Here is a 27,425-nt window from a genome sequence, read left to right as displayed (position 1 = left end):
ATGTCACTTCCTCCTTGTTTCTAATGACTCATTCATAAATGTGGCATGCTCATTACATGACATCCCCTCTATTATGCCTTTCATTTTATCATTTCCTATCAAGATTTTCAAATCTTGGAGCATGTCTTGACATCACCAATCACACTTCTCATCATGATTATAGGGAGTGATTTCTTTCCTTCTTTTTTAGGTGTACTTTATATTTCTTATTTATTGTCTCTTAAATTCACCATGTCAGTTTATTATTACCATCCTTTCATTTGGCATTTGTGACTACCATTATTTATGATTTTTTTGTTGTTGTTTTAACCAACCTCCTTGGCTCAGTTACCTATAAAACCTTTATTTCCATTATCACTGCCATTCACAATGGGTGAAGATTATAGATGGTATAAGTCCACATCAATGGAAAAGATAGTTGCTAACCGAGAAGCCTATAAGATTGTTTACCATGCAGGATGGCTTAGACATTTCAAAAAACTATATGACCATGATGATACAATTGACATGAAATTTTCTTAGGGGTTCCTAAATGACAATATTACAACTAATGGCTTGAAATTTCATTCATAGTGTAGATAGTTGTCGTGGTGACAAACCTACCCCAAATAGGAAAATTATGCTTTTTGACTACTAGCTCCAAGGTTATTGACCTCAAGAGCAACCAAACAAATTTTCTTAAACATAATGAGTCAATTAAAATTGTTCAGGAGCAAGGTGCTTGGTGTAAATCCTTTCCACCACCACAAAATGAGGTAGCTAGATTTTTGGGTTAGTATATTACTTGTGAAGGCCATTTTAATTTTGTTCACACCCATCACTTGAAACTCAAGCTTGATTGAAGGTTAGGCCAACTTATTAGTCTTCCCCATTACCTATAAAATTCATTGAAACATGCATGTAGTCAATTTAGGGAAGGACACCACTAATACATTATAAGTCAATTTTTGACCTTTTATTTTGACCAAGCCCTTAATTGGCTTGTTGAATAATTTAAATTTTTTTATGCCTGAATTAGTCAAAATTTTGACAAAGTTGGGTTCATAAACAAAAAGAAGAAGAGAAAATCTAACATTTGAACAAGGAGATTTGGATGTGGCCTACGTGCATAGGAGCTATTTGAGGTAAGAGCCTGTAGCATTTCTCATTGATCTGTTTTCATTTAGGTTTTGTATTAAAGTACATAGAAAATGACAAGAGGGAACACAAACCATTGGATCAAGTGTAGAATTCACCGCTAAAAACTATAGCTTCCTCGATGAAATTTATTGGCATAGTCAATTTGTTTATTTGTCAATGCTCACTTTGTGTTACATTGCACATGCTCAGAAAGATCATTGGTGATGATCCTTTGAAGAATGACAATATTTTACCAAGACCCAAAGATGTCTTGTCGAAACATCACCCATCCCTGTGACCTAGGCTCTATATAAGTAAGACTCTTGTTGATGACCTTCATTGGTATACACCTTATTTTCCCTCCAAGCAATAGTTGTTGCTATTTTGATAGAAATACATTGGTGAAACAAGAAAAGAACCCTATTATCTGCTTCTCCAACTTAATGAACATTTGTTTGGAATTTTAGGAAAGCTATTTTTGTGAAACGTGAGAAGTATTCCACTAAAATCTCTTTCTTGGAGCATTTAATTATTCTTTCTCAATAAGCCTGCTCAACTCGAATCCCTATAATGAAACTAATGTAGACTGTTAACGGTGAAAAAATAGTCAATACTAACCAAGATACAATAGAGAAATTTAAAATAGAAAAGTAACATGTTTCTCATACTAACTTATTAGTACGCAGGGGCTTGAGGATGCTAGTTAGAACTTGGTTTCAATTGTTAATCATACTCTCCTCTTATTTAGAGGCATTTGCTTGTAAAATAGTAATTTTATAAAACATTAATTTTGTTGAACAATTCACTCAGAGGCATAAATGTTGTCACAAATACAATGACTCTAATCTTCTCTTGGAATTTCTCCATTATTGAGCTCAAAGTCATGCATCCAACACTGTGACCCACCAATATTAACTGCACCCAACAAATTAAAAGTAGATGGAATTAAAATAGATCATTTATTGAGAGGAAAAAAGAAGAAGTGGTTTAGAGATCATACTTTTTGGTGGGGAAGAAGAGAGTTGAACAACTACTCAATAAGTGGTTGATTTATGTAAGATCATATTTGAATTTGATGGGCATCCATTGGGTGAATTCCATAGGAGGCAAGATCTATTGAAGTGGCATCATGGCCTACCTTTCTTAGGAGAGCGAGAAGTTTGTACCAACACCAAGCTCCATGACATCCTCCATGAACCAACACAAAGTGTGTCTTTTTCCTTGCCACTACCTTTGCCTCCATCACTTATTTTCTTTAATGAATTTATTCTTTCACAAGAGTTGATTATAAGAAAAGGGAGAATAAATACAATAGATATATGACATCATGTCATGTCATGTCAATAGAAGAAAAAGATAAAACACATCCATTTCACTGGTAAGTCAAATAAAGTAGAATGTAAAGGTTATTTTCTTCACAACTTGATTGAAAACAATGACCACTAACATGTGTCATCATCTTTGAAAAGAGAGACCATTAAAGGGAAAGGGAACAAATACAATGGATATATTACAACATTTCATATGAATTGAAGAAAAAGTCTTGAATGATGAGATATATCCAGATCACATGATCAAGTAAATCAAGAAATCAAAGATAATTTGCATTAAAAATATTGAATACCAACATGACTTATTATGGATACATCACATCATCTCACATTTCTTCATATTGAATATAGAAATTACATTCAAAATTAACAACTTCAATGTTGTTTAAAATAACCATCTACTACCAACATGTGTCATCAATAGTAGATTATAAGAAAAGATGAGCACATATAATAGATATATCATATCATATGACATGAATTAAATGAAAAAAAAAATTGAATAATGAAGCATATCTATATGACATGATCAAGTAAATGAAACAAGTCAAAGATTACTAGTGTTACAAATTAATTCTAAAATCGTCGTGGCTATATCACACAATCTCACATTTCACTAATCTTTGTTGAACATAGAGATTATAGTCAATACCAATAATTTTATTAACTTTATATAAACATGAACACTAACAAATTTTAACTAGAATTATCTATTTTCTTTTGAATATCACAATCCCAATTGATAAGGAATTATTCTAATATGAGTTTTCATGAACATAACCCCTGTTCAAAGATTCTGTTATAAACCAATATGTTGATGTCAACTTCAAATTCATCTTCATTGATTTTGAAAATTGTTAAACTCTTTATAAATCAGAATAATAGCTCTATTTTATTAAGAACTTAGAGTACATGAAATTATCTATTTAATAGCTATAGATACCCTTTCCAAACAACATGCTCATATATTCTTTCAATCTTTTTCTATTCCTTTTCACATATTTTGATATACTTTTTCATGATCTAGTGGTATACATGCTATTATTCCAATATATATTTAATTTTTTTGTTAAAGATTAAATTAAATTATTTATGATAAATCAATTTAACTCTTTGTCATATATTATTGATATGCTTGTTAAAGATAAGGAAGAATAAAGTAGTTTAGTCTTAAATTAGTTATGATAAACCATTTAACTCTTCCTAATGAGTTTATCATCCTTGTCCACCAAATAAATTGTGGGAACTCTTCTATATCCCTCCTAGCTAAACACCAAGTCTTATTGGATTAGAGAAGATTTCTTCATAAGAAATTTCAATAGCTCAATATCTTGTACTTTCATTCAAATATTCTCTTTTCCTCCTTAGAATAAGGTTTTGAATTAGGATAGCTCACTAATCACCATGATAGAAATGGATGTTTATTTCATCACTTTTTAGGAGAGATTGCAAAATATATTTATATACAATAATAGATGAGGAAAGCCCATTTTCACACACTCTTCACTCTATCTGATAAAATCTTACTGGATCATAAAAGCTATTGGAAGTACTAGACAAAAAACATATACTTAAGAAACTTATCAAGAAAAATGGTTATATAGAACAAACAATTATTTTCTCTTGTACATAAATGTCTAACCCACCTTCTTGAACAAATTCGTTAAATATCATATGTGTATTTAAACAAGTCAAGGCTCATAATAAAGTGGGCAACTGAATACCCTCTGATGCTCTGCAAAAAGCAATTATGGAAAAATAAAACAACACATAAAGGCAAAGAATGACCATGAAAACCAAAGAACTCTATTACTTTCTTTATATATAATTGGTTATCTATTTATGTAGTTGTTGTGGAGGTGGGAACATAAAACCGAAGACTTGATTGAGAAAAGTCTCAAAGAAACCTCTAAACTACTTTCAAATTTCCTTCTTCAATTTCTATTAAGAACCATAGAGTATCTAATTTAAATATTAAAAAAGTGGCCTTGATCATATCTATATATGAAACATATATCTAGACATTAGTCCACAATAGTCCTTATAAAGTCCACATTAGTCCACAATAGTCCACAATAGTCCACATTAGTCCACAATAGTCCACATTAGTCCACAATAGTCCACATTAGTCCACAATAGTCCACATTAGTCCACAATAGTCCACAATAGTATCTTGGGGATAATTTTATTTTAGAGAAACTCAAAAGTATTATGAAAAATGAAATAATCAAATGACCCTCCAAAGTGAATAGTTTTTCATTACATAACCATGAAAGAAATTTTTCATGAACTATGAACTATTAAATAGAAGATTTTCGTTACATAACCATAAACAATGAAATAAAAATGCTATAGATGCTAACAATGTAACACTTTTACCACCACCCACTAATATTGATAATTCCAATGTAAAAGTGTTGTAGTCCACCTCATCATGTGTGTGTGTGTGTGATTGCACAAGCATGCAAGTGTGATCATGTGTGTGTGTGTGTGTGTGTGTGTGTGTGTGTGTTATTGCACACATATCTATGTGGTAATATAAAATGACAAAATCCTTAATCACATGAAAATACTAAGTCCAAATTATGGTGGAGGAAAGATATTAGGAAAGATGATTTGGGAAGGAATGTGCAAATTGGTTGGCCTAATCTTGTGAGCATGATTTGTGTGTTTATTTGTAAATCTTGTATAATGTTGCAATATTTTATTATTTTTGATTATCTACAAGATACTAATAATGCTTGTATGTTTAAATTTTGTATATTTATAGCTCAAATATTATCTTGTGAAGAAAGACCACACCTGGTAATATGAACCCATAATAAAATAATAAGATAATTGCTAGATTGTGGTCTCAATTTCGAAGAAAATTTGATAAATTCAATTGTCCTTGCAAAAAGTGTAAGGGCTTAAAGAATCAAATAATTATAATCACAACAACCCAAAGTCATTGTAGGCAACATGGTCACGTTGAAGGGGGGTGCAATTTTTGTTGATTGGTGAATGTGGATTTCCAACTGGAGGAACATGGAGGTGTAAATATCCAAGTTGAGAATAACACTCCTATGGAAGAAGATGATCTTGTGGTAGAGAACACAATTAAAGATGATGGTATTAGCGTAGCTAATAATGTGTCAGATGACATTATTAAAGAATATGGTATTGGTGCAATTGATCAAGATGATCATGATGATTGTACTAGCTCATCTGATAATGATGATAAAGTTGGTCTTGATATACCTATACTTGAAAAGGCATACGAGCCCCTATATCAAGAATCCCAAACAACTCTTCTCTTTGCTATAGTTTTGATGGTAAACTTGAAGGTTATGAATGGTTTATCCAATGTAGCAATGCCACATATGCTAAGGTATACCTTTTTTGTCATCTTTAATGTTAGCATACCATTACTATTTATTATATTAACAATTTATGTTTGGTTTTGTAGGTTGATAGATGAGTTTTTGTTACCACCATCAAACATTCTGCCTCATTTGTATTGATAGTTATCTACCATTATGAATCAAATTGGAATGAAGAATTAGACAACACATGCATGTCCCAATAATCACATTCTATATCATAAACAACATGAATTTTTAATAGAATGCCTTGATTGTCATTTTAGTATATATCGATCAAATCAAATAATAAAAAAGGTGCCTCACAAGGTTCTTCAATATATTCCCATTATTCCACATCTTGAATGATTATTTAGGTTCACTAATTTGGCACAATTTATGGATTACCATGCAAGTAATAGAAGTTAAGATGGCATTATGTGAATGCGTGTAGATGGTTCTTCATTTAAAGACATAAAAAATATGGCCATACTTTAAAGAAGAACCTCGTAATCTCAAGCTTTCATTGGTAGCAGATGATGTCAATCCATTTGGAGATATGATATCCATTTACTTAGTGTGACCTATTTTTGTTATTAACAATAACATTCCTCCTTGGATGTCCGTAAAGAGGGAGCACATAATGTTGTCAATGATTATACTAGGTATTTTTTTATGTAATAGTTATCTAAACTAATTTATAAATAGTGCATCAAAATGGTCATAATAATTTTTGTAATATTTATATTCATTCAATTACTAGGTAAGTATCAAGTTAAAGATATGAATGTGTATATTGAGCCCCTTATTGATGAGTTGTTGAAGTTATGGAATGAGGTTACTATGTATGACATCTCTAGATCAATAGGACAAAGATAATTTTAATTTCATGCAATACTTGTATGGACAATACATGATGCCCCTGGGATAACTCATTTTTATAGTATTTTATATTGTTAAGGTCACATATTTTTGGTATGTTACAGTGCTTACACATTATTATTATATGTTTAAGTTGTGCATGATAATCGTACATGATCCAATTATATATGATCTTTTAGATCTTCAGACAAAAGAAAAATTCACATGTCTAGTTTGTGGTCCGAAGATGAAATCTCATCATTCAAGAAGTTTAGGAAAGCAGTTGTTCAATGAGTTTAGGCACTTTATCTATAATAATCATAAGTATCAAATTAATGAAAAAATATTTTTAATATGAAAGAAGAGACAACATCAAGGCCACAAAGAATGACACATTATCTATGGAAGTTGGAATGCAATTGACTAAATTGCTTAGGTAATGTTTATCTAATAATTTTTGTTTGAAATTTATATTTTGATATTATCTTTTATTTAGTAATGATGTAATTGATGCTCGTGAAGGTCGTCAAGGCATCAATAACCAACTTCTTAAAGGAATAAAAAAGTTATCCTACTCAATTTAGTAAGTTACCCTACTACAAGGATCTCTTAATCGTGCAATTGTTTGATACTATATAGATTAGAAAAATGTAATAGAGATAGTATAGAAAATATTGGATGGAAGGCGTGATACAGAAAAATTATCAAAATTTGTAATGACATTCATGAATACAATCATGCATTGAAAAAAATAGTGAATCAAGTAGAAATGGAGACCACATAAATATGAGTGTTAATGGAGCAAAAAAGTGATGCATTAAAAGAAGTCATATTTTTTTTAAAAAAATTCCATAAGATTTTCTACAAATATAAGCAGTCTTGTATTAAAGAAAGGTGATTTTGGGTCAGGGTTGAAAACAAATGATTGGCATACCTTCATCAAGGCAAGTCATCTTCTCTATTTACATTATATTTGTAAAATGTACCTTTTTATTGTATTATTTCATAATATATTGAAAAGATCATATTTTAATGATTGCAATACATCCTACCTCTATCCCTCTCACACTAGTTTAACAACAGTATTAAAAAAGTTATATATAATTTTGAAAAATACATGAGTTTAGAAGTATTATTTCTTAGATTTGTTGTACATATATTATATTTATGACTTGCTTTACTTTTCATGTAATTTATTGTATATTTTTATCTCAAATCTCATTTATATATTCTTGCATGTTGAATCTCTTTTAGGTGGTTATCATCTAAAGAAATTGATTTAAAAAATAAAAAATATTGGAAGAGAAAAATTTCATAGCTTATGTTGAAATAAAAAAGTGTTTATCTTTAACTTTTTTCAATACTCAAGAACACTACCTCATACAACAAGCTGAGGAGATTGAATTGTGTGGACCCATACAAATTAGGTCAATGTGGATGGTTGATAGGCACTTGAAATATATGAAGGGCTTGGTTCAAAAAAGAGCACATCCTAAAAGTTCTATGGTAGAGGGATATATGGTATACTAGACCATGGTGTACACTAGTGAATATCTTCCCAAGTTTATAGCAAATATCTATGTAGATCGCATTTGGGATCCCAACTCTATTAACAAATTCAAAGGGGAGTACTTGATGGGAAAAGGTAGATTGAGGAGAGTGAGAGGTAATTATAAGATGTTATTGTAGTTTATTAAATCTTATAAATCTTCAATATAAGTTGTTTTTAAGTGGTCTAGTTGTTTTCTTTATACTTGGTCGTGAGTGGGATGCACTGCATTTGTATATTGTGAATAATCTTGATTAGATGACAGTATGGATTCAATAATCTCAATAAAATGGTCACTCATTAATATGGGATGGTGTTTCATCATTGGTTAAAGAAGCTCATCATAATGGAGATCTCAATGTTATGCCAATGGTACTTGATCTAGCATATGGCTTAAGAGATAGAAAGGTACGTAAAAGATTACTAATCATGACTCATAAGTTTAATATCAACTCACAAATTGATGCAAATAATCTTGACATGTTTGAATAATTGCAGATCAAACACAACAAAGCTATGTACCACTATGGCCGTAAATTTTGCATAAAAAAGGTTAGATAAAACAAAGAAAACTTGTGATTCTGGGATAAGTGCAACCTTCGAGGTCACCAATATTTCTTCTACAAATGATATACATTCTCAATAATCTAAAAATTGATACTATGGCATTTTGGATGATATACTTGAGTGTGACTTTAATTCATTCAAATTAGTTCTATTTGTCATAAAATGGTATAAGCTACGACTGAATTAAAAAGATCCTGATAGGACTGTTATTGAATGTGACAATGGGTTTACAATGATTAATATAAGGTCATTTGAGCCAATTGGAGATGAGCCCTATGTTTTTCTAAGACAATGTGAGCAAGGGTTTTACTTTGACATTCCACATAAACTGGGTTCATAATTTGTTGTTAGACATGATCCAAGAGGAAGCTCAGTAAAGTTTAATGTGATGGAAGAAGAAGATACTGAAGAATCAGAAGATGAAGTAAATGATGATCATGAATGACTGTTACAAAATGATGATAAAGAAGAAGAAGATGATGATTCTAGTTATGTTGACGATGATCATGGTGATGATCAAGGTGATGATGGACATGATAATGGTGATGAAGATGATGATGATGGTGATGAAGATGGTGGTGGTGATGATGATGATCAAAGTGACAAATATGATGATGGTGATAATGATGATGACATGAATAATGAAATGTATGTTGAGGTATGATAAATGTCAAGTATGATGGAGTGATTTATTCATAGAATTTTTTTTGGCTTCTGTGTTTTTATATTTAAGTTATTATGTGCTGAACTCTACTGTCATGAAGTATATACAATGATTTTGCATAGCTACCACACATAAAGTGGAGGTAAGGAATTAAGAAATATACAATGATTTTGATGAATGCACCATGTAATTTTTGACTAACTTAAGATAGATGATTTATAGAAGCAAGAAATTTAATTCCTTTGACCAGGATCATGAACAGTGACATGGATTAATAAGTATAAGTCAATAGACCCTATAAATACAATTTTTTATTTTCATATATTCTATTTACCATCAACATCAACTTTAGTCCTAACATGTCTCTCATTTTATGGATTGCTAGTATCACCAAATAGGTATTTGTCTGATCTGTCTTCCTCGAGTGAGGAAAATGCACAAATAGAAGACAAAAGTGAGACATCTAGTAAGTCTAAAATAGGGAGATCAACTAGAGGTTAAAAGACTAGAAGAAAATTCAATAAAAGAATACAATTTTTTCTTGCTGAGGGGGGTCATGTTCTTATGATAATGAGAGTGAAGGTGATAGGAAGGTTCCCTTAAGGTATGCACATCTTCAGAAAGAATGGGTACCCAAGAAACTACCTCTAGTTAACATTGATTTTTCTGTTAATGAAAGGATATATCACATAGCTCTATCTTCATTACATGGTTGGGGCCTATTTTCTATATATGACATAAAGGTCAATTATAATAAAGTTATTGAATTGATGGAGTATGTAAGACCTTATTACAATTACAAATATCAAAAAGTATGCATAGGTATGCATCGTCACCAAATTATATACAATGCAAAGAAAATGATCAAAGTAAGAGGCTCACTATGTATATTGATGGAAGACCAAAAGTAACAGGGAATATTGCAATATTTGTAAATATTTTTCAATGTATGTCAACTAATAAGTGGCCAAATTGTATATTTGAGGCACACGAGGAAAATCATGTTTTTGTATGTGTGATAAAATCAATAAGTGTAGGGGAAGATCTTTTGATAGATTACAATTTGAATCCTATAGATACAATAAAATTCACTATCATGGGATTAGCTAGTACAACATTTAAACTAATTTCCTCTAATTAATATTGACTCCAATAGACAATCTAATATTTTATTAATAAATATTTTTGCTAATTTTATTACTTTCATTTTATTGCAGATTGCTAAGAATTATTAATCTTTCTCATAGGACGAGATGGATCCACCACAAGATACAGGTAGAGATGTTCCTTATACACCTTCTTCGACAAAGGTAAACCTTAATTAAAATAATTGGAAAAATTATATAAAAACAAATTTCATATTATTATGTTCTTTTATTTATGGATTTGAAGTTATTTTGATGGAATTTTATTGATATTGATGTCACAACTTGATACTGATTGATAGGAAAAAGAAAAAATGCCAATAGATCAAATGCAACCTGAATTAAGGTGTCATTTTTAAATGACATCACATGTAGTGCTAACCATTCTTCATGGCTACTGAGATAATAAAAAATATAGTAATGAAATTCTTACCCTTTTCCTGGAACAAAAAAATTGAGGAGACAGAGGCACTCAAAGATGAAATGATACATAGAGTCAATTGTATAAAGGTAAGCGATAATTAATCTTAAGAAATAATAAAAGTTCAATAGATGTGTATATTTTAAACTATCTTATGGATCAAGATCTAAAATATTATGTGTTCTTCTTATAGGATTTTTTGACACTTGTGAGACCATGTGGTCAATATGGTGAGGGTTGAACACACAACCTTCATGTAAATAATCCTTAAACCTTTAACCATTCATTTAACCTTTGGGATGCTTCTTGCTAATATCCCATTTGATCTTTATCCATTAAATTTTTTTTTCTAACAATGTATTCTTTAGATCATTATGAAGTGTGAATGCCTCCTTTAGTAACTGATTCAATATTGCTGACTACATTATCGACAACAAGGATCTTGCATACATCTTCTACACCAAGTACAACTAGTAAAACTTTGTTTTGCTATATTTTGTTATGTGCTAATCATGCATTTTTTTTTGTTAGGTTGATTTTATACTCATGGACCTATTTTGTGCACTAATAGATACACCTATAGTTGATACAAGAACAATGACTACTACTAGTGAAGCTCAACCGTTTCCTAGATCATCCTGTGTTACTAGTACTTGTTCATTTGTGGGGTCATTTTTGTTGAACAAGAAAACTATGTTTTCATTAAAAGTACCAAAGCTTCTAGGTGCTTTAAAATTGTTATTATTTACAATGTAATAGTAGTTTACTTATACATAACTCATTTTGGACTAATAGTTCCATGATGTTTTCTATGATACTTTTTTTTGAAATGGCATTGAAGCTATTTGGACCCACCATAAATAAAAGGTACGTAGTTTCATATCATTACTACAATATTTTTCTTTTCTTTTATTTATTGTACTATATTAAATTTATTGATCTAACAATTTTATTTTTTCCAAAAAGGTGAAATAAATAGGGTCTTAAATTATCTCGTTACATCTTTTGAGGACCTCTTTGGAAAAAAACATTTTTGACTGTGCCCTACTTCTTAAAGAGCATCCAAACATATAAAAACTATGAGGGACCAATATAGAAGGGCTCTAAAGGTTAACACAAAGTATGAGTGTCCTCTTATGATTCCATTGATGGAGTGGAATGAAATAATAGAAGATGCAAAAGAGAAAAGGCTAAAGGGTAGAGGAATTCAACCAACAGACGACCAAAAAAGATATGTCATGATAGTATTAAGTAGATTGTAATCATGCACTAATTAGTGATAATTTTATTTATATAATAGATAACTTGTTTCAAAAATTTCATAGATTGTAGGACATGTCAAAAGTTATAGAAGTGAGAGTATAAAAGGTTGGCCAACACAAACTTAGCTCTGGTGGCTATGTGAAACTTTACTCTTGACTTGAGAGTAGCAGCAATGGAATTTCATAAATAAAATAAAAAATATAATGTTGCAAACAATTTTGTTTGATCAAATCATACATGAAAAACTAACATTATTAAGCAAAAAATATAGGGCACAAAATTCAATGTAGAGCCCACAGATGAACACATAAAAATTACCTTAAAGAAAGGCTATAAAGTCATGGCTACATGGCTACGCCAAGAATATGAAAGCCATATCAAAGAATATGATGCATGAGATCAAACATAGTGATGGGTACACAACCCAAGAACAGAATGGACACAACAGAAAAGGAGAATTGTATTAACTGAAAAATAAGCTAGTACATCCAGTATAGAGAAAATAAACTTCAAAACATGCCCTAAGGGCTTACAATAGCATAAATGTGGAGATAATTTCTCCTTTCAGTACCTCCTCTCAAACTCCACCCCGAACTGCCTTTTACAATGTCAGGAATCTCCTTAAATAGACCCCAAAGGGTTAAGGACTAGGAATATATTCTAGAAGGTGCTAGTAGGCATCCATCAACCAAATAGAAGGCTACAAAAGCTGTGTTAGAAGTCGGCGCAAATCTAGAAGAATCCAAAAATGGTAACCGAACTTTCGGGAGGCATAACTTTTGAACCGTAGCTCCGATTGAAAAATCGTTTACATTTTTGAAAAGCTCTCGAAGCGCTCTATAGCCCTATAAACAAGATTTTCTCATCCAACATTTTTTGGCTCTTTTTGAGGTCATTTAATGCCCTTAACTTGACTTTGAAGAATTCTTAGGAGGTCTCCAAAACTCAAAAAACTGCTATAACTCTCAAACCGTGGAGCCTTTTGACCTAATTCTTTTTCTGGAATGCTCTAAATCACAATTACATTCATCTAGCCAATTTACACCTCCTAGTTCACCAAAATGATGGCTCAATTACATACTCCTATTTTTTTGAGATTTACACGAACACTGATAGTGGAACTGTGAGAGTTGGAACCTTTATTTGACCCAAATGGGTGTCCAAAAATGAAAACACATGAAACAAAAACTAAGTCTAAGTACATTTTTTTTTGGGTGACATAGGATTGCCCTTATACCTCTAGATGCTCCTACATCAGACACCCAAGGTAGATTGAAAAGTGACCCTGTCACTTTATGAATGGTAGAGGAAATCCCAAATGGGAAACCTCAGCTTCTGAAATCCAAGTTGAGTCCTCGATTGGTTGTACTTTCCATTTGACCAAATACTCTTCATATTGCCTGTTTCTGGTACTCCTACCCACACGATGATCTAGAATGTATTCTATCTCCTTGTTAGAAGTTGGAATTGGACATGGCTCTAACACCAGCTCCTCATTTGCACCATCATCATGATACTCTGTTAAATCTGCAATGTTGAAAATGGGAGAAATGTGAATACCATCTGGCAGCTCCACTTCATATGCATTTCCTGAGTCATGTTTCTTCAAAATTTTGCAGGGGCCAAATTTCTTCATTTTTAGCTTGTTGTAAGTACCGGCTGGAAATCTTTCTTTTTGTAAGTGCACCATGACTAGATCCCCTACTTGGAATTCCTTATGTCTTCTCCTTTGATCAGCCCTAGCTTTATACTCTTGATTCATCTTGGTAATGTGTGCTTGAACCTCCTCATGTAGATGCTTGATATGTTCAGCAAATTCCTCAGCTTCAACACTTGTCCTCTCCCCTTGCTTTATCTTCCTCAATTCTGGTGCAATCCTTGGGCTATTCCCATATACAATTTGGAATGGTGATTTTCTAGTACTTCTATTTATAGAGTTATTGTAAGAAAACTCTGCTTGTGGTAGAATCAAATCCCATCCCTTGGGCTTATCCCCAACTAAACATCTCAGCAAATTGCCCAGACTTCTATTTACCACTTCTATTTGGCCGTCAGTTTGTGGGTGATGCGTGGAACTGAATTTCAAGTCTGTTCTCAACTTTTTCCACAATGTCCTCCAGAAATACCCCACAAATTTAGTATCTCTGTCAGAAACTATACTCCTTGGAAGTCCATGTAGTCTTACCACCTCTTTGAAAAATAAGTCTGCAATATGGACAACATCATGAGTTTTGTGGCATGGAATGAAATGTGCCACTTTGGAGAACCTATCAACCACCACAAATACTGAGTCATTACCCCTTTGTGTCCTTGGAAATCCAAGAACAAAATCCATACTTATGTCCTCCCATGGCCCTGATGGAACATGCAATGGCTGATATAGGCCAGTATTGTGACTAAATCCCTTGGCAACTTGACAAACCTGGCAACTCTGTACAAACTTCTTCAAATCCTGTGAAATTTGAGGCCAAAAATAATGTTCTCTAAGAATGGAAATGGTCTTATCTTGACCAAAATGTCCTGCCATCCCTCCACTATGTTTCTCCTTAATCATATTTTCCCTCATGGAACTCCTTGGAATGCACAATTGACTACCCTTGAACAGCATGCCATCCTGAATCAAATATTCTAACCACTTGGTTCTATCTACAGCAACAGGTTCTTTACAAGCTTTCCATGCTTCAGCAAAATCAAGATCCTCGGGGTACAAATTCTTGAGTTTATCAAACCCAACTACTTCAACCTGCATTACTGTAAGCAACAACTGTCTCCTACTTAGTGCATCTGCAACCCTGTTAGATTTTCCACTTCTATGCTTCAACACAAATGTATAACTTTGCAAGAACTCTACCCACTTCATATGCCTCTGATTCAATTTACCTTGGCTATTTAGGTACTGTAATGCCTAATGATCAATATACAAAACAAATTTCTTGGGCAATAAATAATGCCTCCATTTCTTTAAGGCCTGAACTATTGCACAGAACTCTTGATTATAAACAGAATACTTCTTCTTTGCATCATTCAATTTTTCACTAAAATATGCAATAGGCTTGCATTCTTGGCTTAATACATCCCTAATAGCACTACCACTGGCATCACAATCCACCTGGAAAACCTTTCTAAAATCTGGAAGTGCCAACACAGGTTGTTCTGTTACCTTCTTCTTCAGCAATTCAAAACTTTTCGCAGCTGTTGCAGTCCATTTGAACTCTTTTCTATCCACTCTTATTGTATCAGTTAGGGGTGCACATATGCCACTGAAATTCTTAATAAACTTCCTGTAAAAACTAACCAAACCATGAAATGATCTTACCTCAGTAGCAGACCTTGGAGTAGGTCATTCCAAGATGGCTTTTACCTTCTCTGGATCCATTTTGAGACCTTCGGGTGATATAACAAACCCCAAATAGACTAACTCCCTTTTTGCAAAGATACACTTCTTCAGATTAATTAACAGTTTCTCTTCCCTTAGCCTTTCAAGGACACTACGAATATGTAGTAAATGTTCTTCCAAAGTCTTGCTGAAAATTAAAATATCATCCAAATAAACAATAAAAAATTTTCCCAAGAACTTCTTAAGTACCTCATTTATGAGCCGCATGAAGGTGCTTGGGGCATTCGTCAATCCAAAGGGCATGACTAACCACTCATAAAGACCCTCCTTGGTCTTGAAAGCCGTTTTCCACTCATCTCCTTCTCAAATCTGTATCTGGTGATAACCACTCTTCAGATCTATCTTTTTGAAGTACCGAGCTCCACTCAAGCAGTCCATAAGATCATCCATCCTTGGCAAACAAAATTGGTACTTGATGGTTATCCTATTTATAGCTCGAGAATCTGTACACATCCTCCACTCTCCATCCTTCTTTGGTGCGAGTACTGTAGGTACTACACATGGACTCAAGCTCTCTCGAATCAAGCCCTTCCTCAATAGCTCCTGAACTTGTCTATTTAGCTCCTCTGTTTCAGTAGGAGTCATCCTGTGAGTAGCCTTATTAGGAAAACTAGCTCCTGGAATCAGATCTATCTAATGACTGATTTGCCTTACTGGTGGCAATCCATCTAGAACATTATCACAGATAATATCTCCAAACTCCCCTAGTAAATCTGAAACTTCAAGTGGTATTTCACTACTACCTTCTTTATCTTTCCTAGGAATTAAAGCATAGCACATATGCTGATGTTTCATGCCATCTAAAAACTTCCTTCCATCAACAAGACAAATCCTAGCACTGCTACATACCTTTTCACCTTCAATTTTCACGAGCTTCAATTTGTGGCGAATTCCATCCTTTGTCAGAGAGTATGTGTTTGCATGTCCATCATGTACTGCATGTCTATCAAACTTACATGGTCTACCCAAAAATAGATGGCAAACATCCATCGGAATAACACCACAGAGAACTTCATCATGGTAACTCCCAATTTTGAATTTCACTAAACATTGTTCACTTACCAGGACCTTATGATCATCTTTTACCCAAGAAATCCAATAGGGCTGGGGATGTTTCTCCCTCTTAAGCTTCATCTTAGAGACCATCTCTTCTAATACCAAGTTATCAGTGCTACCACCATCAATGATCACGTCACAACATTTATCCTCACACTTGCATCTGGTACAGAACAAACTCCTCTATTGTCCTAGTTCAATCTCACCACTTAGTAGGACTCTTTCATTTACCAAGGTCTCTCCTCTTTTTGCATCCTCTGAATGTGATGATTGTGCATCCTCATCCACATGAGCAACCCTAGCTTGGCCCTTAGCTCTCCTATATGTCCTTCCTTATCGTTGAGGGCATTCAAAGGCACGATGACCTTCTTCATTGCAATGGAAATAGGTACCACAGAAGCCTCCTCTTCCTTGTCCACGTCCTCTACCTCTTCCTCTCTGATTTCCAAAGTCTTGATCATGGGAGCGGTTGAAACTCTCATTCCTCTGGTTCTTGCTAGTACCCACATCTTCATTTTTATTTTGGGTTTCATTGTGGCCTCCAGATGATCTACCGCTGCCCCTTCCTCCTTAACCGCGCCCTCTTTGTCTTCCTTCAAACCTTTTATTCAGCTTCTCTTCAACTCATAGGGAAAATTGGTATGCCTTTTCAATGCTGGTCATTCTTACCAAACTTAATTCCTCCTGGATGCTAGGTCGCAACCCACTGATATAACGAGAAACCTTCTCCTTATTTTCTTCTGCATGCCCCACTCTAATCAAGAGTCGGTAAAATTCCTCAGTATATTCTTGCACTGATCTTCCTGCTTGTTTAACCCATGCATCTTCTTAAACAAATCAAGCTCATAGTCCACAAGAATGAACTGCTTCTTCAATTTGTCCACCATGCGATCCCATCTTGTGATCTTCTCCTTTCCTCTTCTGTTTCTTTCCAATTGAATCTCTTGCCACCAAATTTTAGCATGGCCTTTCAGTTTGGCCTTTGCAAACTTAACCCTATTTGGGTCCCTGATATCCTCATACTCAAAGTATTCTTCCAGTTTGTCCAATTGATCAACTCATTTGGTTTCATATTTCCTGAAAATACACCCACTTCAATTGTAGGTCTTTTCCCAAAGTTAGTAATGGCCCTAAAAAGCCTTTCCTCTGCATGATTCAGAACTTCCCCATCAAATTCCCCTTCTGGTCCCATTTCTTCTTCTTCATTGTCATCCTCACTGTCATCACCTGCGAAAACATTTGCTCCTCTACCAAGCTCCTCTTGCAATGCTTGTACCTACCTTTGGAGGGCTCTAACCTCCTTAGGATTAATAGCTCTGGCCCTTCCACCATGCTCTCTTCATGGAGGTATCTTCTAACTTGAACCCACAACCACACATTCCTGGTGCAAACTACCTCACAGTCGGCGCTCTATCTACACACTCAAGAAAACTAAGCTCTGATACCACTTGATGGGTACACAACCCAAGAATAGAATGGACACAACAGAAAAGGGGAATTGTATTAACTAAAAAATAAGCTAGTACATCCAATACAGAGAAAATAAACTTCAAAACATTCCCTAAGGGCTTACAATAGCATAAATGTGGAGATAATTTCTCCTTTCAGTACCTGCTCTCAAACTCCACCTTGAACTGCCTTTTACAATGCCAGGAATCTCCTTAAATAGACCTCGGAGGGTTAAGGACTAGGAATACATTCTAGAAAGTGCTAGTAGGCATCCACCGACCAAATAGAAGGCTACAGAAGCTGCGTTAGAAGTCGGCACAAATCTAGAAGAATCCAGAAATGGTAATCGAACTTTCGAGAGGCATAACTTTTGAACCGTAGCTCCCATTGACGAACCGTTTACATTTTTGAAAAGCTCTCAAAGCGCTCTATAGCCCTATGGAAAAGCTTTGCTCATCCCCCATTTTCAGCCCTTTTTGAGGTCATTTAATGCCCCTAACTTGACTTTGAAGCATTCTTAGGAGGTCTCCAAAACTCAAAAATTTGCTATAACTCTCAAACCGTGGGGCCTTTTGACCTAATTCTTTTCTAGAATGCTCTAAATCACAATTACATTCATCTAGCCAATTTACATCTCCTAGTTCACCAAAATGATGGCTCAATTACATACTCCTATTTTTTGAGATTTACACGAACACTGATAGTGGAACTGTGAGAGTTGGAACCTTTATTTGACCCAAATGGGTGTCCAAAAATGAAAACACATGAAACAGAAACTAAGTCTAAGTACATTTTTTGTGGGTGACACATGATTGCCCTTATACCTCTGGATGCTCCTGCATCACATAGGTAAATTGGTCAAATAAAAATTAAATCAGATTGAATGGTATACAAATTTCATGTTTGGTGTTAATTTTGAACATAGATTGATTATTTTTGTTTTATATATCAAATTATGATAACAATGCACATAACATTTCACTATAGCCTTCAAATCTTATCACAAAACCTGCGTATGATGAAGGCCATGGCGTGCATGGTGGAGGTATTAATTTTCTATTGGAAATTAATTACATAATTATGAATAGAATTTAACATCTTCAATTGCAATTTTGTGTCTAACCTTTTTTTGAATATTTTAGAGCATGTTGAACATCATGGTGAACGAGTGGAGCATGTTCAAAGTGTTCAACATGTTGAGGTGGTGACCAATCAAAATGTTATTGTACATGATGTGGCATTTTTAGGTAACAAAAATGCATGTTATATTCTACTGGTTCCCATTTACTTGTTATTTCAATAGAGCCCCCTTTAGTGCAACAGCCTCGTGCTCCTCAAAATAGAAGGAGGCATCATAATTTGACATTAGATGCGCCACAAGAGGAGGAGAATGAGGAAGATATTGATGCTCCTATCAACCTTTTCCTTAAGAAAGCTAAGAAGAAAAATGTTTTTTAAAAAATGCTCTACCTTGTTCGATAAAATTTTTTGGACAATGAAAGAACATTGTTTTAAGTAATTATTTATAAATTTTACCTATTAATATTGATTTTTATGTCATGTTAATGAATATTTTTATGTGTTAATGAAGTCTTGATTAGTATTGTGTATTAATGAATTTTATATCATATTAATGAATGTTATGTGATTGTATTGATTGAATGTTATAGTTCATAAATGGATGGATGAATGAATGAATGAATGAATGAATGAAGTAATTAGATGTTAATGGAGAATTTTAGATTGACGTTAGGGGGAGGGGGGATGAGGCCATATAAGCTTCCATCTTCACGTGGTTGGCCTTGTTAAGTAGAAAATATTAAAGTATTCTCGAAACCAAGTGAAGCTCAAACCAACATACCTTCATTAATAATCAATTTCATTCATTGTAGGTCTTTGCTTATAAGTGCATTTTGAATGTGTCACTATCAGAAAAATATCAAATAACAAACTGGAGGGCCCAATACTCAACTTGTCTGGCATGATTGGGCTTCATTTTGTGTAAGTATTATCTTCGTAAATGTATCAAATCTGCATGGTTCCTCTTGCAGAGATCAAGTATGTGGTTTGACATTGAGATTAAATCCTTTGTATTTGAAAATTATGACATTGAGAAATACTAGATATGTCTTCTTTAATTCTACTATGGTTCTCTTTATTGGTGTTATGGTCATTGTTGTAGTTACAGTTAGATTAAATTGAGACCACCTTCCATGATTGATGGGACATATTAGGAACATTGAAAATTTAATAGGTAAGATTTATTGGTATATTTTTACTTAACTTCGATTCATATGGCTTCACAATGTGCATGAACTTCCAACTTAAAAAATGCAACTTGAACTTGTGAATTTAAAATATTACTTCTACATAAGGATGCAAGGAGAAAATACAATTGGACTATACTAGATGTACTCTTATTATCTACTCCACTAATGGGTTTGTGACATAGCTTCTTTATGTGTGTTTTCAGTGTTGTAATGTCCCCTTTTTTATCATAGTGTTCAGTGGAATCTCTATTAGCTAGTAGTTATTAAATAAAGTCGTGTTAGCAGCAGTCAAGTTAGATTGGAGTCATTTATTTGTGCAACTTGACACTTTTTTGTCTTAATTCTTAGTAATTGGACTTGCATAAAGTCACTTAGTGTTTATAAAAAATTGAAGATAGTATATTAGGTTACAAGAGATTTCTTCCCCTAAATCATACTCTTGTGAACTACTTTTGAAACTCTAAGAAAAATTTTCAAAAAATTAGGAATAGAACCAACAAGTGTCAAATGGCGTGTTCCACTAATAACTTGATAAGTGTTACTAGAATGTTTTTTGTTTTTTCACTGAAAACTCTATCAGGGAGTTTAGTACTCTCCAATCACACTATAACAAACTAGCACTATGATGAGAGGAAAGGGGTTTTAAAATATACAATGAACATAGGATGATGTGCTCTAACAATTGAGCTATAACAAACAATAATGAGTTGCCAATATTATCCAAGTTGTTTGGTCTCTCTATTCATGTTGTAACTACTTCTTCCCTTCCTCATGCTCATAAAATCCTAAGAAATAATAAGTTTTCTCTTCCTCATACTCCTTCTTCTCCATCTATAGAATATGATGTCAAATACTTCACACAAACTTTGGATCATTTTAGCTTCACTCCACGCAACTATGACACATTTCAACAAAAATATCTCATCAATTTAAAACATTGGGGTGGTGCTTCTTCCAAATCTCCCATCTTCCTGTATATGGGGAATGATGGATTTATTTAATGGTTTACTCAAAGCACTTGGTTTATGTTTGACATTGCTTCTCAATTCAAGGCCCTTCTTGTCTTCATTGAGGTATATTCTTCTTTGCTTTGATCTACACTTCTACTCCACTATTGATAAAATCTAGCTGGAAAGAAGAGCATAGTCATTAAATCTATAGAAATAAAAAACAAAGGTAACTATTATATAAAACATCTCGAAAGTGTACATTATGAATTCTTCTTTAAAATATATTGGATCTAAGTCTTATTAATGCTTCTTCAAAACATCTTAGATCTAAACCTTATTATCCATTATGAGAAAAAATGATTATATATATTTTTTGTTTAAAGTTTTGATTCATTAGGATGATTCATCTGAGAACAAGCTATCTTCCTCAGTAAGATTCATCTCTCAGTATGGTTTTTCATGAATCAATTAAACAAAACAAGGCTTCAAAGTTTTTTAAATTTGATAGAACAATGATATCTCGAGGTCATAAAATCTAAGATTTTTATTTTTTCTCATTAAGATAATGACTCATTTGAGATCACACTATCTTCTTTAATAGAACCTAATAATTAGAATGGTTTTGATGATTCATTGGAACAAATCAAAGTTTAAAGTTTGTAGTTCAAATATGAAGAACAATTATGTCTCAAGGTCATGAAAATCTAAGAAATTGTTAAGATGATTCATCTAGAATCATGCTATTTCCTTTAGTAGTAGCCATTAATTAGAATGGCTTTGATGAATCACTCGTACAAAACCAAACATAAGATCCTCTTCTTTACTAGTACTGATTAATAAGAATGGTTTTGATGAACCACTCAACCAAATCAAAATTTTAGGTCCAACAAAACAATAGCATGTTGTGATCATAAAACATCTAGAGAATATTTTCATAGGCATGACAATTGCAAAAACAAAAAAAAAACTATAAATTTGTTTTTAGAATAAACTATGGAAACCTATCTGTTACTATTTTTCTTTGATTAGGAAAAGAAGATCTGACTATGGGTTTATATTGATTTGATTTCAGCATCAATACTATGGAGAATCAATGCCATATGGGAGTCAAGAAATAGCTTACAACAATGCTAACATAATGGGCTATCTCAGTACCTTTCAAACTTTGGCTAATTTTGTTGTATTGGTTACAGATCTAAAAAAGAATTTAATAGTAGAGGATTCACCAGTAGTTGTGTTTGGAGGATCTTATGGTGGAAGTAAGTTTGTTTCACTAATTTTGTCTTATAACTTCAAATTCTAGTGATGAAATCATGTTTTTATGTCTAAAATATATAATGGGTATGTATTGTTAGCCGTCTGGTTTAGGCTCAAGTATCCACATATTGCAATTGGTGCATTTTCATCATCTTCTATGATTTTGACTTTTGATCTCATTGTAGATCTAGTCATTTTGACAATATTGTCTAAAATGATTTTAAGGGTATCATCAATTCTTTCTTCCATAGTTCATAACATTAGAATGAAAAATTTGGGTTATAATGTGTTCTTTTTATTTGATCAACATTTCAAATTACATTTTGAAAGCAACAAATCATCATTTTTTTTTCCTTTTCATTTTCATATTTCCTTGATACTATAAGTGATTTAGTTACGTAAACAAAAATAGTTTAACTTAAAACTTTGTGCTTTATAGTTGAATTCTGATAACAACATTACGATTTGATTTGTTGTGAAAAAATCCCCTTCTCATCATTATTTTTATAATTCAAAAAATTTGTATACACTATACAATGAATTCAGGATTTGTTTTTGAGTTTTGATAGAGTGAAAGTGAAAACTGCTTCAATGTGATTAAGAAGTCATGGAAGATATTGGAGGAGATGTCGTCAACTCCAAGTGGAAGAAGATCCATCCAAGAATCTTTCAAACTCTGCAAGCAAAATTTTTTGGTACAAATCTTTTTAAATCTTTTTTTTTTCCTATAAAAAGGTTGTCTACATTGGTGCAGAGATAGCGACATTGATAAGGTGGAAGGTTGGTTGAATACAACTTATTTTGAAGTTGCAAAAGTAGATTATCAATCCATGCTAACTTTACATATTAATGACATTTGTTTTTTCATTGATGATAGTTGATTGAATCTTAATATATTATTTGTTCTTGCATTGCAGCCAATTCATGAACTACCTAATGGTCATGGCTAGACAATCTTTACAACTACTACTACTATTGTTGTTTAGATGGTATATTTTGAACTTGTCAACTGAAGTATGATAGCCATGCCAATAATTTTGAATAGGTGGTTATTTTATATTATAATAGATCTAAATTAGGAAAGATTAGAGCATAAATAATAAAATCTATGTAGAGAACAGTGACATGGGCATGCTTTATTTTACTCTTTGGTTAAGTTGCACAATGTAAAAGTATTTTTAAGGTTGGAGTAAATATGATTGGAGTTAAAATTTATCTTTTGTAAATTGCATCCCTTGTATTGCTCTTTATTTCAATTCATATGATTTTTCTTATCACATTCTTGTAGTATACTTAATGTGTAGACATAATGTAGAAAAGAATGAATGTGTATACTTAACGTGTAGGCACAAGGTAGGAAAGAATGAGTATTTTAGAGCATTTTCTCAACATATTATTCTAAACTATTGATTTAGAGAACTTTTACGAGTTTAAAAGTTTTGAATTACTGATTTACCCCTCCCTCCTCTCATTATGCTCTTCAAAGTTAGCTTACATTTAAGAATTTTTCATAGTTTTAATTAGAGTTTTCATTCCCCATCAAGTACATATTGAAGGAAAATCCTTATTGATGTATCCTGAAAAATTTGATTTGTCAATGAAATGCAAGGAAATGCTATTGTATGAGTACTCTAGCATTAGAGATAAGTTTGCAGGTGCATTCCTTCATGGGTGAGGTGGTGCTCTTATTATTTCACATTTGATGCCTATTATTTGACACATTTAGGAATGAAACAAGTGGTATCAGACTTCTATTGGTTCTCACTGAAGTGTTTTAAATTTATATCGTAGATCCCCAGAGTTACTTGATTGGGAAACAAGGGGACATGTTTTTGGGATGGGGAGCAAGGGCATAATTTTTTGGGTGGTAGTGGAACAACAAAAAGGTGGTTGTGTAACTACATACGATACTTGATAAATTCCTAGTGCAAGCTTTCAAGGTGTGTTCAAATGATTTTCAAATCAATAACATTTCCTTAATTCCATCCATGGATGCCACCTACATAGTTGATTGTTCCCAGTTAGTCATGACAAATATGTTGTATCTCATGTGATATTGCTACCAGATGAGTATTCTTCTTCATTTTATAATTATCCAATTAGGTTTGTTGTTGGAGTTTTTAGACTTTCATTCCAAAACTCTCCAAATAACCCGACAAACAAACAATAACACCTGAAGATAAATATCCAAACTAATCATTGACTCGGTGATTACTTTGGATATTTATCTATAGGTAAATTTTTTTTAAACAAATCATATTGGTTGAAAGTTCAACCAATGCTAATCAACATTGGTCACACTTTCGACCAAAGCATTGACTAGGATGTCATCGTGGGTTTGGCATCCCGGTCGATCGAGGGAGCCATTTCGACCAAGTTTGGTCAAAATTTTGACGGACCTTCTCACAAACAAGGGAGGCCATTTTTCACCAAATTTGGCATTGACATTCTAACATTAACAAGGATTAGTCAAAGTTTTAATGAGGAAAATAATGACAAGACAATTTGTAGATCATTTGACCAACATGAGTAGAAAATTCAACCAATTTTCATTGAAAAACGAGGCCAACTCTACTAGTGCATGATAACTCTCTGGCCCATCATGGTTTAATCAGACTTCTAGGTATGCATGGTCTTCAACTTGACAAACCCCACATTGACTAGGATACATTTGTGAAGTTTGGCCTACGAATCAAAGAGCCCCAACCTGATGAAACAAAGTCCTTGGAAGGAAAATCCCTTAAAAAGAAAAGATTGAAGAATGACCCTATTAGTAAAACCCCTATAATACTAGAGCAATGTCTTTCCATTTTCCCTGACACATATCAAAAACCCAATACAACCTCTATGCGTTGAAACCCTAAATAATATGCTAGTAGACTACATAACCTAGTCAATGTTGCTCATGTTGCTACAGAAACAAAATTACAAATAGTATGCAATAGTTCGTATAAAAATGGAAAGAAAAAGTGGATAGGGAGCTTCAAAGCTAAAATATGAATAAAAAGAAACAAAAGAATGGACAACCTGCTAATGAGGACCTGGAAAATCCTAATGTAGACATATAAAATTTTAGTGAGGGCTTGGAAAATCCTAAAGTAGACATGGAAAATCTTAGTGAGGGCCTCGGAAATATTAATTTATACATGGAAAATCTTAGTGAGGGCCTAGAAAATCCTAATGTGGGCATGGAAAATCCTAATGAAAACCCTAGTAGGGCTACTAAATTTTCCAACAACGCTGAAAATCTTAGTAAGGATGTTGAGAATAATGAAAGACCTAATGCATAAATTAAAAATCCTAAAGAGAATTCTCAAAACCTTAGCAAAGGATTCTCTGGTAAAGAGCATTCCAACCATCAAATGCTTAATACAAAGTAGGATATTGATACTGAAATTGCATGGCAAGATGAGAGGCCACATGGTAATAATGAGAGGGTATATCAACAAGGAGGAGACCATAGTCACAGTGAAAAGGAAAAGGAAGGTAATAAGGAGCTATTTTTTGAGCAAAATGGCTCGTCTATTACCCCTGAACATCTTTAGGAAAAGGAAAAGAATGAAAGAAACAGAAGCTTTTGTTGCCTAGAGCCTAAGTTGTTAGGAATAAGGTGTCTCAACCTTGGATAATTCCTAATATTATTATTCGTTTTGTAAATATTTTTTTTTTGCAAATAATGTAATTAAGTGTGAATGTACATGTCTAGTTGGCATGTTGATGTGTCACTTCACTTGTATGTGTTGGCACCTTGAATTGTGTGTAAGGAGATCATGTCTAAAATAGTTATGATAGATTCTTATGACATGTAAGAGCTATCACTAGAAGATTTGATGATGGGTGAAGACGTGAAGACATGTGGCAATTGATCATTGAGTACTGGACACTCGAGTCTCCATCTAGCATGTGGAGTTCGGGGCATCGCCCCAGATATTTTTTTGGGTTCCTACTTTTCTAAAGAATGGTAAAACCCTGATACATTTGTTCTTTGGAAGTTTCCTTAAAAATGGAAAGCACATGATATAAGCATTTTTAGGGTTACATATAGGAGAGAGTGAAAAGTGTATTGTTGGTTACTACTGGATTGGTCTTCTGTGTCCTAAAAGAACTTACATTGCAAGTGTGTTGTAACCTTTGTGTTGAAGATAATACATTGTGCAAGTTTTGGAGGGGTGGGTTGTTTTACCGAAAGGTTTTTCCCCACTACCATATCTTTGTGTTTATGTGTTTTCTTTCTCTATATATTTTCTATATTCATGGTTGACTACAATATTATTGTTTACATAATATCAAATCTGAAATTGTAAGGATTTAATAGGAATTTGCACAAGACTTTCCTTAAGGGATTAGTGTAGGAAGTTGTTTCTGCACTTGAGTTTCCTTACATAAGCAAGGTGTTGGCACTATTGAGAAAAAAACACTGCTACATGATGATACCCTTTTTGGGTCACCTCCTAAGGACCTTTTCAATACTTCTAGTGCTCTTAATGAAATCCTAGTTATACTGGTAGCACTAGGAATCTTTGTTGTTTCTTTTATTGACTTGTTCCAAGCCATTACTCAAGTACAACAAGAAAATAAACAACTTAAGGAAAAATTACAAGGGCAGTTGTAGAGTAATAATGAAGGAAAAGGAAATACAACTGGCAATTGTAGAGTAATCATAAAGGAAAAAGAAATACAACTACTAATTAAGAGGACTCTATGAGGATGATACAGGAAAATGTAAACCTTCCACCTAGTTTTATATATTATTTCATGTGGACATGCAAAATCCTAAAGCAAGGG

General features: G+C 33.1%; 1 pseudogene; it reads left to right on the top strand.

Annotated features, from left to right (window-relative positions):
- Positions 1-10,685: 10,685 nt before the first annotated feature.
- On the top strand, positions 10,686-23,521 carry LOC149534779 (uncharacterized; annotated as a pseudogene).
- Positions 23,522-27,425: the final 3,904 nt, after the last annotated feature.

Source organism: Cupressus sempervirens, chromosome 10 (assembly GCF_028749045.1).
Source record: "Cupressus sempervirens isolate cs-2001-9-10 chromosome 10, ASM2874904v1, whole genome shotgun sequence".
Lineage (NCBI taxonomy): Eukaryota > Viridiplantae > Streptophyta > Pinopsida > Cupressales > Cupressaceae > Cupressus > Cupressus sempervirens.
The sequence above is the reverse complement of the archived record's forward strand: the minus strand, read 5'-3'. Positions and strand labels throughout refer to the sequence as shown.